We start from the raw sequence: 12,741 nt of genomic DNA, 5'->3' as shown, positions 1-12,741 counted from the left end.
AACTGCAGACTTTAACGGAAAGAAAATATAGACTCAAGAAATCATGAATACATCAGTGCTTCAATTGTCCCCGGGACCCGCGGGGCATCATTCGGCCTTGCTGCGGGATGACTCGCTAAATCCCCCTGAAGGTGGTAGAGATCTTCCATTACCCGGCGAACAAAAATCATCACAGTAGCGAAGAACATAGATCTCATCATATCCTCGCAGCTACTGCACTTCATTGCGATATAGTTGGCGACCCTTTTGACTCGCTCTCTTATGACGCCCTTCTCTTGCAACAAACGCCCAATTTGTTCGGTTCTGGCTTCCAAAGTTCGTTCGGCTACATGGTTCTGCTCTTGGAGTTGTTTCAAGTCTCTTTCTAGCCTTGACATTAAGGCGTAACAATGTTCTCTTTCAGGCTTAAAATTTTTGGCTTGTTTAGCCATTTCACCCTCGAGGTTGCCAATTGCCTTTTCCCAACCTGTGACCCCTTTTCCATATCTTTTTTTCATCTGTTGAACGAAAGTTGCACGCCCTTCGACGCTTTTATCCAACCTCGCCCGTGCTTTTGCTAGCTCAGACTCAGCTTTTTGCAGGTCATCTTCATAGTCACGTACCTTTTGAGTGAGGTTGTAAATGAGCCTTTCGTCTTTCCTGCTTCGGCCTGGGTTCTCGGCTTCAATTTTCAACTGTCGAACCTGAGCTCTGAGGGCTTCATTTTCTCGCACCAATCTTCTCCTTTCACCTTCGGTCTCTTGTGCCTGCAAATCATTGTTGAAGGTGACATTTCTCAATTCTTCTCGTAGACCATGGATGATGGCCTTATATTCCTTTTCCTTCTCCCCCCAAGCTAACCTCTCTTGAATTTTATCATCAAAGGCTTGAACATGAGGCCTTTTGGCGGGCCTTTCGGGCTCTGGCCTGTTGTTTACATAAGACATTTTCTCAAACCAAGCAGCATAATTTGGATCTACTTCCCCCTTGGCGATGTCTGGTACCTGGGTGCCATTTTTTAGATACCAGCAACTATTCCAATCCTGCTGAACTACAGTCTCGGGCAATGCAGCTTCTGGATGTAACTCTATGACCTGGGTGCTTAGATCTTCATCCTCAGGCACAATCTGATACCTTCCCAATTGCCTCAAGACCCTCTGCGGTGCATATGGCTGAATACTCATTACGCCCATTATCTTCAGGTATCCTTTGGTAGCAGTCATATAGATGGCTTCTGTCCTCGGGAGTCATCCTATAGTCCACTCGACCCGACCTGCGTTAAGAACTTTCAAATGAGAAACCCATGCTTCAAATCCTTCTGGTGTGTTGTAATTTTTTATCCTCTCCTCATAACTAATGATGAAGTTATTTGGGCTCGAACCGTAACTCATGAATCTGAGATGATGGCGAAGGTGCTCGATCAACCACATTTGTAGAATGATGTTGCAACCTTCAAAAAATTGAGCCCCTGCTTTGCATAAAGTCAATGCTCGATAGATATCTGCCAGCACCAACAGGACAAGTGTATGATCTTCCTTGGTAGTGAGGATTTGTGCAATTCTAGCCATACGAATATCCACCGTCCCTTTCTCATTTGGAAAAAACATGATCCCCAAGAATGCCACAATAAATGCGAACCGACGATGAATTTTCCAAAGGCCCTTGTTTTATTTGTTGCTCAGACCCTTTTCATGTGTTTCAAAACCAGCAGAATGCCCGAACCTGAAGTATAAGAAATGGAAAGCACAATACCCGTTGCTCACACGTTCCTTATTCGTCTGTTTACTAATATTCAGGAGGTCAAAGAACTTGTGCACCGATGGAGCCCTTGGAAATATAAGTTGTTGCTTCCTCAAATCCCGTCCGAATTCAATGTACCCGGCTATCTCCTCCAAAGTAGGGGTGATCTTAAAATCCGAGAAACAAAAGACATTGTGGATAGGATCCTAGAAAGTTACCAAAGCTTTGATCAGATCTTCCCGTGGTTTGATCTCAAAGATGTCTATAAGGGCACCCAAGTGCTTTTTCACCCATTTCTGACCATCTTCGTCTAGATCATTCCACCACATACGCAAGTGTAGCTAAGCCTATTCCCTAACCACTTCTGGCGGTTCCTGGATGGTATTCATTTGTTCCTGTGGAAGATTAAGATTAAGGTTGACTCGAGTGGACCCTTTTGTAAACAGTTTTTGAAGAAGAAAAGAAAGGGAAAAGAAAATAAGAAAAAAGAACCATAATTTCTTCCCCTATATGCCGACTTTAGCTAAGTGGCTGTTTTTTGCAAATGCGGCCCCTTCCCAATTTCACGCGAATTTTGAGGTCGGGGGGAATTATTTTATGACCCTTCACAAACTTGTCCATTCTTTTACGAAAATAGCCTTTCGACAACTGAAAAATACTCTGAGGCTATCTCGGCAAGAATGGTTTAAGACATTGCCGGAGCTAGATCGGCTTATTTTGACCAAAAATCAAGATTGCATTCACTCGACCACCGACTCTCTTTTCTTGTTTTTTCTTTTCTCTTTTTTTTCACAAATAAGGCCGAACCTTATGTAGGTTGCCTACGTATCCCTCATCCGGTGAGAATCAGACTTGCGTAGTTCGGTCAGTTTTGACATATTTGAAAGAACACAGTGTTTGACTTTTTTGAAACAACTCTTTTTTTTTTTTTGAAAAATTTTGAGCGGAGTTTTAGGACGTTTTTCAAATACCGGGATTTTTAAAAACCGAGCTTTATTTCCTTCCCTATATCACTCTTGGTTTTCTTTTTTTCACTTAATTTTCAGTGGCCAGTCAGCATGCAAGCCAAAACAAATAAATATTCACATAGCACGTAGAATGCATCAGGATGGTCTGTTATTCCGGGCATACCTGTCCTAGACGGACCCAACCCCTGTGTTGAGTCCCCTAAGTCAAATGCACATGATGCAAACAAACGTTCCTACTAGGGATCCGGCATGAGGCTGTGTTTTTCTAGGTTTAAATCATGGGGTTTTGGTCTACACTTGGGGTACTCGAGCGGACAAATGGGGCCGAGGAGGGGGCGACGTACCGGGAGCACTGAAGTCTACCTGGCCTTGTCGCTTGCCCAGCCTCATTCTATTTCATATAATTTCTACGAAAAAAGTGGGCTACGCGAACGTATGCACCATTTCCAGAAGACTCAGATGGGTGGCGTAAGAAGACTGTTATATACAATTCAAATAATATTAAAGCGGTAAACAGATAGCATTTAGCACAAAAGATTCACAGAATACAATAATATTAACAATAAATAATGCCAAACAAAATCATATTAACAAGCTCGAATTCTTGAACCCTGAACCAGAGATTCTGGGTTCGATCCCCAGCAGAGTCGCCAGAGCTGTCACACCTCCTTTTTACTACACCCCGCAAAGGGTATAAATATAAGGGAGTTTTTCCAATTAAAGGACAGTCGAAACGGGATTTGTTCGTTTAAAAATTCAGAGTCACCACTTGAGATAGTTTATGGTGTCCCAAGTCACCGATTTGAATCCCGAATCGAGGAAAAGATTGACTTTGTACTATAGTCTGCGAACACAAAAATCCGGGTAAGGAATTCTGTTAACCCGGGAGAAGGTGTTAGGCACTCCCGAGTTCCGTGGTTCTAGCACGGTCGCTTTGATCATACTTGGCTTATTAAAATTGTTTAATTACTCGTTTTAGAACCTATGTGCTTTTAACTCTTTTAATTAAGAAAACATCTTGAAACAAGTCACGCGTACGTGTACCCGTTTGTTTGGCATGTCAAAAATCATGTCACGCGAACGTGTCCACAATTAATAACACTTATTATTATTAAAAAAAAGTTTGGCCAAAGTTGCGCGAACGCATACTCCGATTTTGTTTTAGAATCGTAATTATGTTACGCGAACGTATACACAATCACGGTGGCATATTAAACGGGCTTAAAGCAAACTACGGACATTTGTTATTTTATAGTTAAATCATAAGAAATTAATAGAGGGCCATAAATTGTGACTTGGCTAATAGCTCGCCTCAAATTATCTAAAGGGCATACCAATAAAACTTAAGGGACTGGCATCTATTCCTAGATTAAGCTGAATCTAAAGTATGAATTTAAATGAACCGAAGCTTTCAATTTGTTTCTCATCTGGGCCCAGTCCGACATGAGGCCCAACAATTACTGAACCCATAAGCTGCAAAGAGTGAATATCCACAGAAAATTTCAATGAGCCCATGTAGGAAGCCCAACTTAGCAATCATTTACAAGTTGGTTATCAACGGGTTACGCGCGTCGAACCCAGACCACAATAAAAGAACGTCCAAACTTTCTTACACAAAACCAAGGGAGCTGAACATCACAGATCTGAAAACTTGGTATTTAATAATCATCAAAGTTAAACCCACGATTGAAATTGACTGAAACCCATTCCCAAATCATTTTAGGTTAACCACATGCGTATGATATTCATTTACACCCCAGAAGCTAAAAATCATAGAACACATTACTTAGAGAATTATCACAGCTTACTAGAATTTATCCTCCCTACACTAAATATAACTTCAAACCTAACTTAAACAAAATATTAATTACCTGCTACATACACCCACCATACTTCTCATGAACAAAACAATACCATCATTTTTACACAAATCACAGAACTCTACTAATATCCCAGCATCAACGTTTTCCCCTAGCCTTTCTACATTGATTCAACTATGGAACTGTTATCAAGCGCAGCAATTTACACTATTTAGAGCTAATAGATCTAAAACACATTAAACTTGACTGAACTTCTAAACACAATATTTTAACAGTCCTTAAAAAAGATACAAACTTAAAAAAATACATAATAGCTCATGTGGTATAGAGCACAGATATCATGGAGAGGGAGAAATGAACACAAGGAAATCTATAGCCATGCTTTCAACTTGCACTTCATCTTCAAATTGAGACTTACATCCAATAGAATTTAGGAGAAGTACCTGGAGATTGAAACAGAAAGGAAATAGTAAAAGATTAGCAGAGTAACAGCAGAGAAGCAATGGAACAGTGTTGGAATCAGCCAATTAAACCCAAGGAATTCAAGTTGAAACCCAAATTAGACAGTACTCCACACAAACAAACTCCAACCAAGCTTTCAAGCCCAGAAATGAGGTGCAAAAGTCCAAAAACCCAATTTCAGTTGAACGAAACCCAGCAGAAATCAAAACCAAACTTTAAAGACTCGAACTCGATCCATTTCAACCCCAAATAAAGCAAAATTACGTTAGGAATTGAAAACCTCCATACTTTAGAGCAGAAAGTTCAGTGGAATAGTGTGTTTATCAAAAAAAAATTTAACTGTTTCTGATTTTTCTGAAATTTTCTTCTCTTCAGCTCTTGGGTCTGCCTTGAAAGGCAACAAAAGCTGCCTTTATAGGCAAGGCACTAGGGCAGCAAAGAATGGGTTCGGTTTTGCACTTGAACCCTTTTTGAATTTTCATTTTTGCTCTCATGTCCTTAGTTTTAAAATCAACATTTCATATAAGTCCCAATCCCAGCTTCTAGGAAGCTTCCTAGGCAGTTATTTGAGAGATTCCCTCAACCAATTACCTAAACTACCCCCCCCCCCCAAATGCCCCTTAATCACACTCAGCAATTCCCAGGTCAAGCAGACCCAAAAGCCTGATTTGATACGGGTTAAAACCCAGGTTCAATTCCTTCTTGGGCTTCTGATTCCTCAAAGTCCAATTAAAATCAAACAATGATTTCCAATTTTGAAAAAACTGACCCAAGCTTTCTCTAAACAAAGAATCCTGGAACTATTTGTTTAAAAGAAGCCAAAACCAAAAGCAAAATGAATGAACTAACCAATCTAATTTCATAACAGCAATTTAACTAAATCATGGGCCTAATTTCATTAACTAGGTGATTAAACTGATGATGAAAGACTTAGACGAACAAAACAAGGTGGACTAAAGACATCAGATAATCAAGCTTTCACAATGAAAAGAAAAGAAGAAGAAAAGAGAACATGAGATGGAATCAATTTGAACTCAGAAAACCCAAACAAACTTCGCCCAAACCAGAAGAGAAAGGATGATGAGGAAGATGAAACAGTGAAAGAAAATACAATAGGGGAGGAGGAACTTACCAAATCACGGCTCGAAACCTATCGGAGACACAGGGCCTAACAAAATTAACGTTGATTGTTTGAATCCAGACTTCGAAACTCAAAGAACAGCCCTACTGACCATGCATGCACCAAGACCGATAGAAAAGGGCTTTTGAACTTTCAAGGCTCAAACCCAGATCTAAGATTTGACAAGCTCCGGCATAATTCGAGGGAAACAAAGTGAGGATACGACATGAGGGGGTCGTAGTGGCTATGTGGTGTTAATCTGGGGCTATTTGGGAAAAGTCACATTTTTGGTCTAGTCTTTGATTTAAAATTCGAGATGAACCAGTGGGATTCGAAGGACACAGGTTAGGGATTTGGGAAGAGGAGATGATGGAGGTCTTGGGGTGTAATTTTGGTGGCCATCGGAGACCTACCGCCGCCGTAGGGTGATTTCCGCCGGCGGTGCACGGTGGGGTTGAGGTGGGGTCTTTGGGAGTGTTGGGAGGCGATGAGGGGAGGCCTGAGTGGTTCGGACCTTTAAGTATCAGATGATCTCAGCTTCAGGACCGTCTGATCAAGAAACCTCGACGGTCCTAATCTGTTTCCTGGGAAATGGCGTCGTTTCATTTATTGGGGGGAACCAGACCGGGTCAAGGCATGGGTTTGGGCCGGGTTTCGGGTAATTTTTGTTTAGGCTGGGGAAAATTGAATTGGTTTTAGCCCAAATTTGGATTTTCTTTCATTTCTTTCTTTTTCTTTTTCAATTCCAAAATTCTTTTCTTTTCAAAATTAAAATAAAACCTAAATTAATTAATAATTTTTTAAAGCTAAATCAACCTACCCAATTAGATTAATCACTCATCATGGTATTTACAATAATTAATTAAATCCTAAATTTAAAGAAAAACTATGCAATTCAAAATTAAAAAGTTAAAATGCAAAATGAATTATTTTTGTGATTTTCATTTTTTATAAAACAAACTAATTTACTAATTAATCTAAAAAAATATAAAATTAAATCCTAAATGCAGATGCAACATATTTTTTTTTTTATTTTTCATGAATTAAACAAAATTAACATGCGCAGACAAATGCAAACAATTAACAAAAAATGCTACAAAAATCTACGAAATTGGAAATAATGGGAAAATTTATTTTTTTGAATTTGTGGGAGTAATTCATATAGGGCAAAAATCACGTGCTCACAACTATTATCGCCGGTTTGTTCAGGGATTCTCATCTATCGCATCGCCCTTGACCAAGTTGACTCAGAAGGGTGCTTCATTTGTATGGTTGGACAAGTGTGAGGAGAGCTTTTAGAAGCTCAAGACAGTTTTGACCACAGCTCCAGTGTTGGTTTTGTCATCAGCTTCAGGTTCATATATTATGTATTGTGATGCTTCGAGAGTTGGGATTGGTTGTGTGTTGATGTAGGAGGGTAGAGTTATTGCTTATGCTTCTCGTCAGTTGAAACCCCATGAGAAGAACTACCCCGTTCATGATTTGGAGTTGGCTGCCATAGTTCACGCATTGAAAATTTGGAGGCATTACTTGTATGGTGTGTCTTGTGAGGTGTTTACTGATCATCGTAGCCTCCAGCACTTGTTCAAACAGAAGGACCTCAATTTGAGGCAGCGCAGATGGTTGGAGTTGCTTAAGAATTATGATATCACTACATTGTACCATCCGGGAAAGGCCAATGTGGTGGCCGATGCCTTGAGCCAAAAGGCGGTGAGTATGGGGAGTTTGGCATATATTCCAGTTGGGGAGAGACCTCTTGCTGTTGATGTCCAGGACTTGGCCAAACGGTTCGTGAGATTAGATATTTCGGAGCTCAATCGGGTATTGGCTTGTCTGGTTTCTCGGTCTTCCTTATATGATCGCATTAGAGAGCACCAGTATGATGATCCGCATTTGCTTGTCCTTAAGGATAGAGTTTAGCATGATGATGCCAGAGATATGACTATAGGTGATGATGGGGTATTGAGGATATAGGGCCGGATTTGTGTGCCCAATGTGGATGGGCTTCGGGAGTTGATTCTAGAGGAGGCTCATAGCTCGGGTATACCATTCATTCCGGTGTCAAAAAGATGTATCAGGATTTGAGGCAGCACTATTGGTGGAGAAGAATGAAGAAAAACATTGTGGGATTTGTAGCTCGGTGTCTCAACTGTCAGCAGGTGAAATACGAGCATCAGAGACCGGGTGGCTTGCTACAGCAGATAGATATTCCCGAGTGGAAGTGGGAGAGGATCACTATGGACTTTGTTGTTGGACTTCCATGGACTTTGAGGAAGCTCAATTCTATTTGGGTGATTGTGGATCGGTTGACCAAGTCTGTGAACTTCATTCATGTGTGTACTACTTATTCTTGAGAGCGGTTGGCAGAGATCTATATCTGTGAGATTGTTCGTTTGCATGGTATCCCAGTTTCTGTAATCTTAGAGAAGGGAACTCAGTTTACTTCATAGTTTTAGAGGTCTGTACAGCGAGAGTTGGGTACTCAGGATGAGTTGAGCACAGCTTTTCACCCTCAGACGGACGGACAGTCCGAGCGTACTATTCTGATATTGGAGGACATGTTGCGTGCTTGTGCCATTGATTTTGGAGGGTCATGGGATCAGTTTCTACCGCTTGCAGAGTTTGCTTATAACAACAGCTGCCAGTCGAGTATTCAGATGGCTCCGTATGAGGCTTTGTATGGAACGTAGTGTAGATCTCCAGTTGGTAGGTTCGAGCCTAGTGAGGCTAGGCTATTGGGGACAGACTTGGTGCAGGATGCCTTAGAAAAGGTAAAGGTGATTTAGAAGAGGCTTCATACAGCGCAGTCGAGGCAAAAGAGTTATGCTAACAGGAAGGTTCGAGATGTGTCCTACATGGTTGGTGAGAAGGTTCTGTTGAAGATTTCTCCCATGAAGGGTGTTATGAGATTCGGGAAGAAAGGGAAATTGAGTCTGCAGTTCATTGGACCTTTTGAGGTGCTTTGGAGGATTGGGGAGGTGGATTCTAAGCTTGCTTTGCCACCCAACTTGTCGAGTGTGCATCCGGTATTTCATGTTTCTATGCTCTGGAAGTATATTGGAGATCCGTCTCATGTTTTGGATTTCAGCATGGTTCAGTTGGATGATGATTTGACTTATGATGTGGAGCCAGTAGCTGTTTTGGGTCGTTAGGTTCGAAAGTTGAGGTCAAAAGATATAGCTTGAGTGAAAGTGCAGTGGAGAGGTCAGCCCGTGGAGGAGGCTAACTGGGCGACCGAGCGGGAGATGCGGAGCAGATATCCTTACTTGTTTGAGGCTTCAAGTATGTTTCTCGACTCGTTCGCGGACGAACATTTATTTAAGTTGGGGAGGATGTGACGACCCGACCAGTCGTTTCATGAGTTACCGCTCCATTTCCCCTATTTCTGCTTTTTTATGCTTTGTTTATCCGTGTTTTGTGGTATCGGGTTGGTCGGATCGAATCCGGAATGATTTTGGTAAGGTTTGAGATACTTAGTCTCTTTTAAGAAAGTTTAAGTTGGAAAAGTCAACCAGATGTTGACTTATGTGTTAGGGGGCTCGGATGTGATTTCTGATGGTTCGGTTAGTTCAAGTGGTGGTTTAGGACTTAGGAGCGCGATCGGAATGAGTTTTGGAGGTTCGGAGTAGATTTAGGCTTGAATTGGCGAAGTTGATATTTTGGCGATTTCTGGTTGGTAGGTGAGATTTTGATATAGGGTCGGAATGGAATTCTGAGAGTTGCAATAGCCCCGTTGTGTCATCTGGGATGTGTATGAAATATTTCAGGTCATTCGGACGTGGTTTGGTTGGGTTTTTAATCAAAAGCGGAATTCGGAAGATTTTTGAAAGTTAGGCTTGAATCCGATGTGTTTTGGTTGATTTGATGTTGTTTGAGGTGTTTTGAAGATTGGAATAAGTTTGGATAAGGTATTGGGATATGTTTGTGCCTTTGGTTGAGATCCCGGGGGCCTGGGGTGAGTTTCGAGTGGTCAATCAGACCATTTCGTGAAGTTTGGAGTTGCAGAAATTACAGGTTCAGTGTTGCAGACAATAGACCTTCGCGTTCCCGAGAGGGGAGCTGCGATCACGAAGGTTTAGCTGGTCAAGGCTAGATTTTGGCCTTCGCATTCGCGAAGGGCTGGGAAGTGATGCATCGCGTTCGCAAGAAGGGCAGCGCGTTCGCGTAGAGGAATTTGGGTCAGCTGGGTTTGTGGTCGAGTTGTTCATCGTGTTCGCGAGAGAGGGAGTGCGTTCGCGAAGAGTAAGTCTGAGGAACCATCGCGTTCGCGATGGCTTGGTCTCATTCGCGTAAGAGGATCTTGGTCAAAGTCATTTTTGTTCTTTGCGAACGCGAGGCGTTGACCGCGTTCGCGAAGAAGGAATTAATGCCTGGGCAGAAAGTTTTTAAGGTCGTCTTGTCCGCGAATGTGGGGTTTATTTCCTCCATAGTTGGTCATTTTTGGAGCTTTATGAAGGAGATTGAAGAGGTATTCAAGGGTAAACATTTGGAGGAAAGAATTTTGGACTTAAAACTCGATTGTATTATGAAATCTACCTAATCTATTGATGTAAAAATTATCGAATTCCGAGACGTGGGCTCGGGGTCGGGTTTTGGTAATTTCGGCATTTGTGCCATTTATTGATTGTTTTTGCTTGGGCTTCATTCCTTTAGCATATTTTGACGTCCTCGTTCTGATTTTGGATAGATTCGACGCGAGTGGAGGCCGATTCGAGGGGCAAAGGCATTGCGAGCTAGAGATTTAGCCGATTCGAGGTGAGTAATGATTGTAAATGATGTTCTGAGTGTATGATGGCACACGATTGATGCCGAGCATGGGGTCGTGCACTATTGGGGATTATGACTTGGTCCAAGTCACAATTGACTTTACCGCGTATCGTCGTGCACATCGATTCATGTTTTTACCGCGTATTGACTGAAATCTAATTGCTATCATCATTATTTGGGCTTAATGCCATATTTGGGCTTCGTGCCAACTATTTGAACCCTTCGGGGATTTTTATTGGTATTTCCTCACTGTTTTGACTTTATACTTGAACTCAGTCATGTTATATTTTTCGTACTCGGCCATGTTTACTCTGTTTTGAACACTTACATGATCTTTTAAATGATATTTTTGGGCTGAAAAACATGTTTTACTACTGCCCGAGTGGCTTGTGAGGATTTTTGACTGAGTAAGGCCGAGGGTCTATGTTGTGAGGAAACATTTGATACTGATTATGAGGCCGAGGGCCTGAGATATGTACGCCACGAGGTGGCTTGATTGATATGAGGCCGAGAGCCTAGTGATGATGCCACGAGATGGCTTGATATTGTGCTTGGGTCGTAAGGGGCCCCTCCAATAGTCTGCACACCCCCAGTTAGCGCGGGTACCCATTGTGATGTGAGATTGAGCCCGAGGGGCTGGTATTGTTCTATGTGATTGCCCGAGGGGCTGGTACTGTTCTGAGATGTTGCTCGAGGGGCAGATTTGTTGATATTGTGCCCGAGGGGCGAGCCTTTATGTGTTTACTTTTTATAATTGACTGTCAATTACCTGCTTAAACATTTAAAAAAGGCTTTTTATGAAACTACATTTGAGTTAAAGAGTTATACCTATCTTTCACTGATTTACTGTTTTAAAATGTCTTTACTACTTCATTATAGAATGTTTTGTGCCTTACGTATTTTCTTACTTTCAGTCGCTATTTACATTTGTTACTCACCGAGTTGGAGTACTCACTTTACTCTCGGCACCCCTGTGTGCAGATTCAGGCGTAGCTGGTCCGCTCCCCAGTGCTGATCACTCTAGGTTCAGGCAGATTTAAGGAGTCTTTAGGTAGCTGTTGGCGTTCGCAGCCCGGAGCTCCTCCCTATCTCTTTTCCTTTATGTCATTAGTTTAGTACTAAACGCTGTAGTTACTTTTGGGTATTCAGTGTTGTTAGATGCTCGTGACTTGTGAAACCCCGATTAGGGCTGTGTTGGGTTGTACTTCCGCATTTTATTGATATTACCTTCTGCTTACTATTATTAAATCATGTTTAGACTATTTTCTTACTGTTTAACTGTTTAACATCGAATTGGGAATAGTTGGCTGGCCTTGTCTTCACGAGAGGCTCCATCACGACTGGGTTCGAGTTTAGGGTCGTGATAGTATGCTGCTTCGGGAGAGAGAGGAGAGGGAGGCCAAGAGGTCTCGAGAGTTTGGCACTTATAGTGGTGCTCGTGCCCTAGCTGTAGTTCGTCATGGTAGGGGCTATGTGAGTTGCCATGTTCATTCAGCACTTCCAATCGCCAGTGGCTTTTCGGCCATTCCTAGGCCCCAAGAGCCTTATTATGCACCGCCAATGCCTAGTGCACCTCCTGCACAAGGGGTGCTTTCAGCGGTTAGTCCAACCGACCTGGCATGAGCCAACCACGCCCTCCAATAGCTTGTTTTAAGTGTGGCGACACTCCATATGGTGAGGGATTTTCCCAGACTTAGGAGGGGTGCACCACCACATACTATGCTGGCACTGTATGCTCTACCATGTCCCCAAGCTATGATTACAGCACTAGCTACCACTCCACCTACTTAGCTAGCTCGAGGTAGAGGTCGGGCAGGTAGAGGTTGCCCTAGAGGGGGAGGCCAGGCCAGATATGTTTCTCATTCTGCTCATATAGAGGCAGTTT

The sequence above is a fragment of the Nicotiana tabacum genome, chromosome 1 (assembly GCF_000715075.1).
Source record: "Nicotiana tabacum cultivar K326 chromosome 1, ASM71507v2, whole genome shotgun sequence".
In the NCBI taxonomy this organism is placed as follows: domain Eukaryota; kingdom Viridiplantae; phylum Streptophyta; class Magnoliopsida; order Solanales; family Solanaceae; genus Nicotiana; species Nicotiana tabacum.
This window is presented reverse-complemented; position numbering follows the sequence as displayed.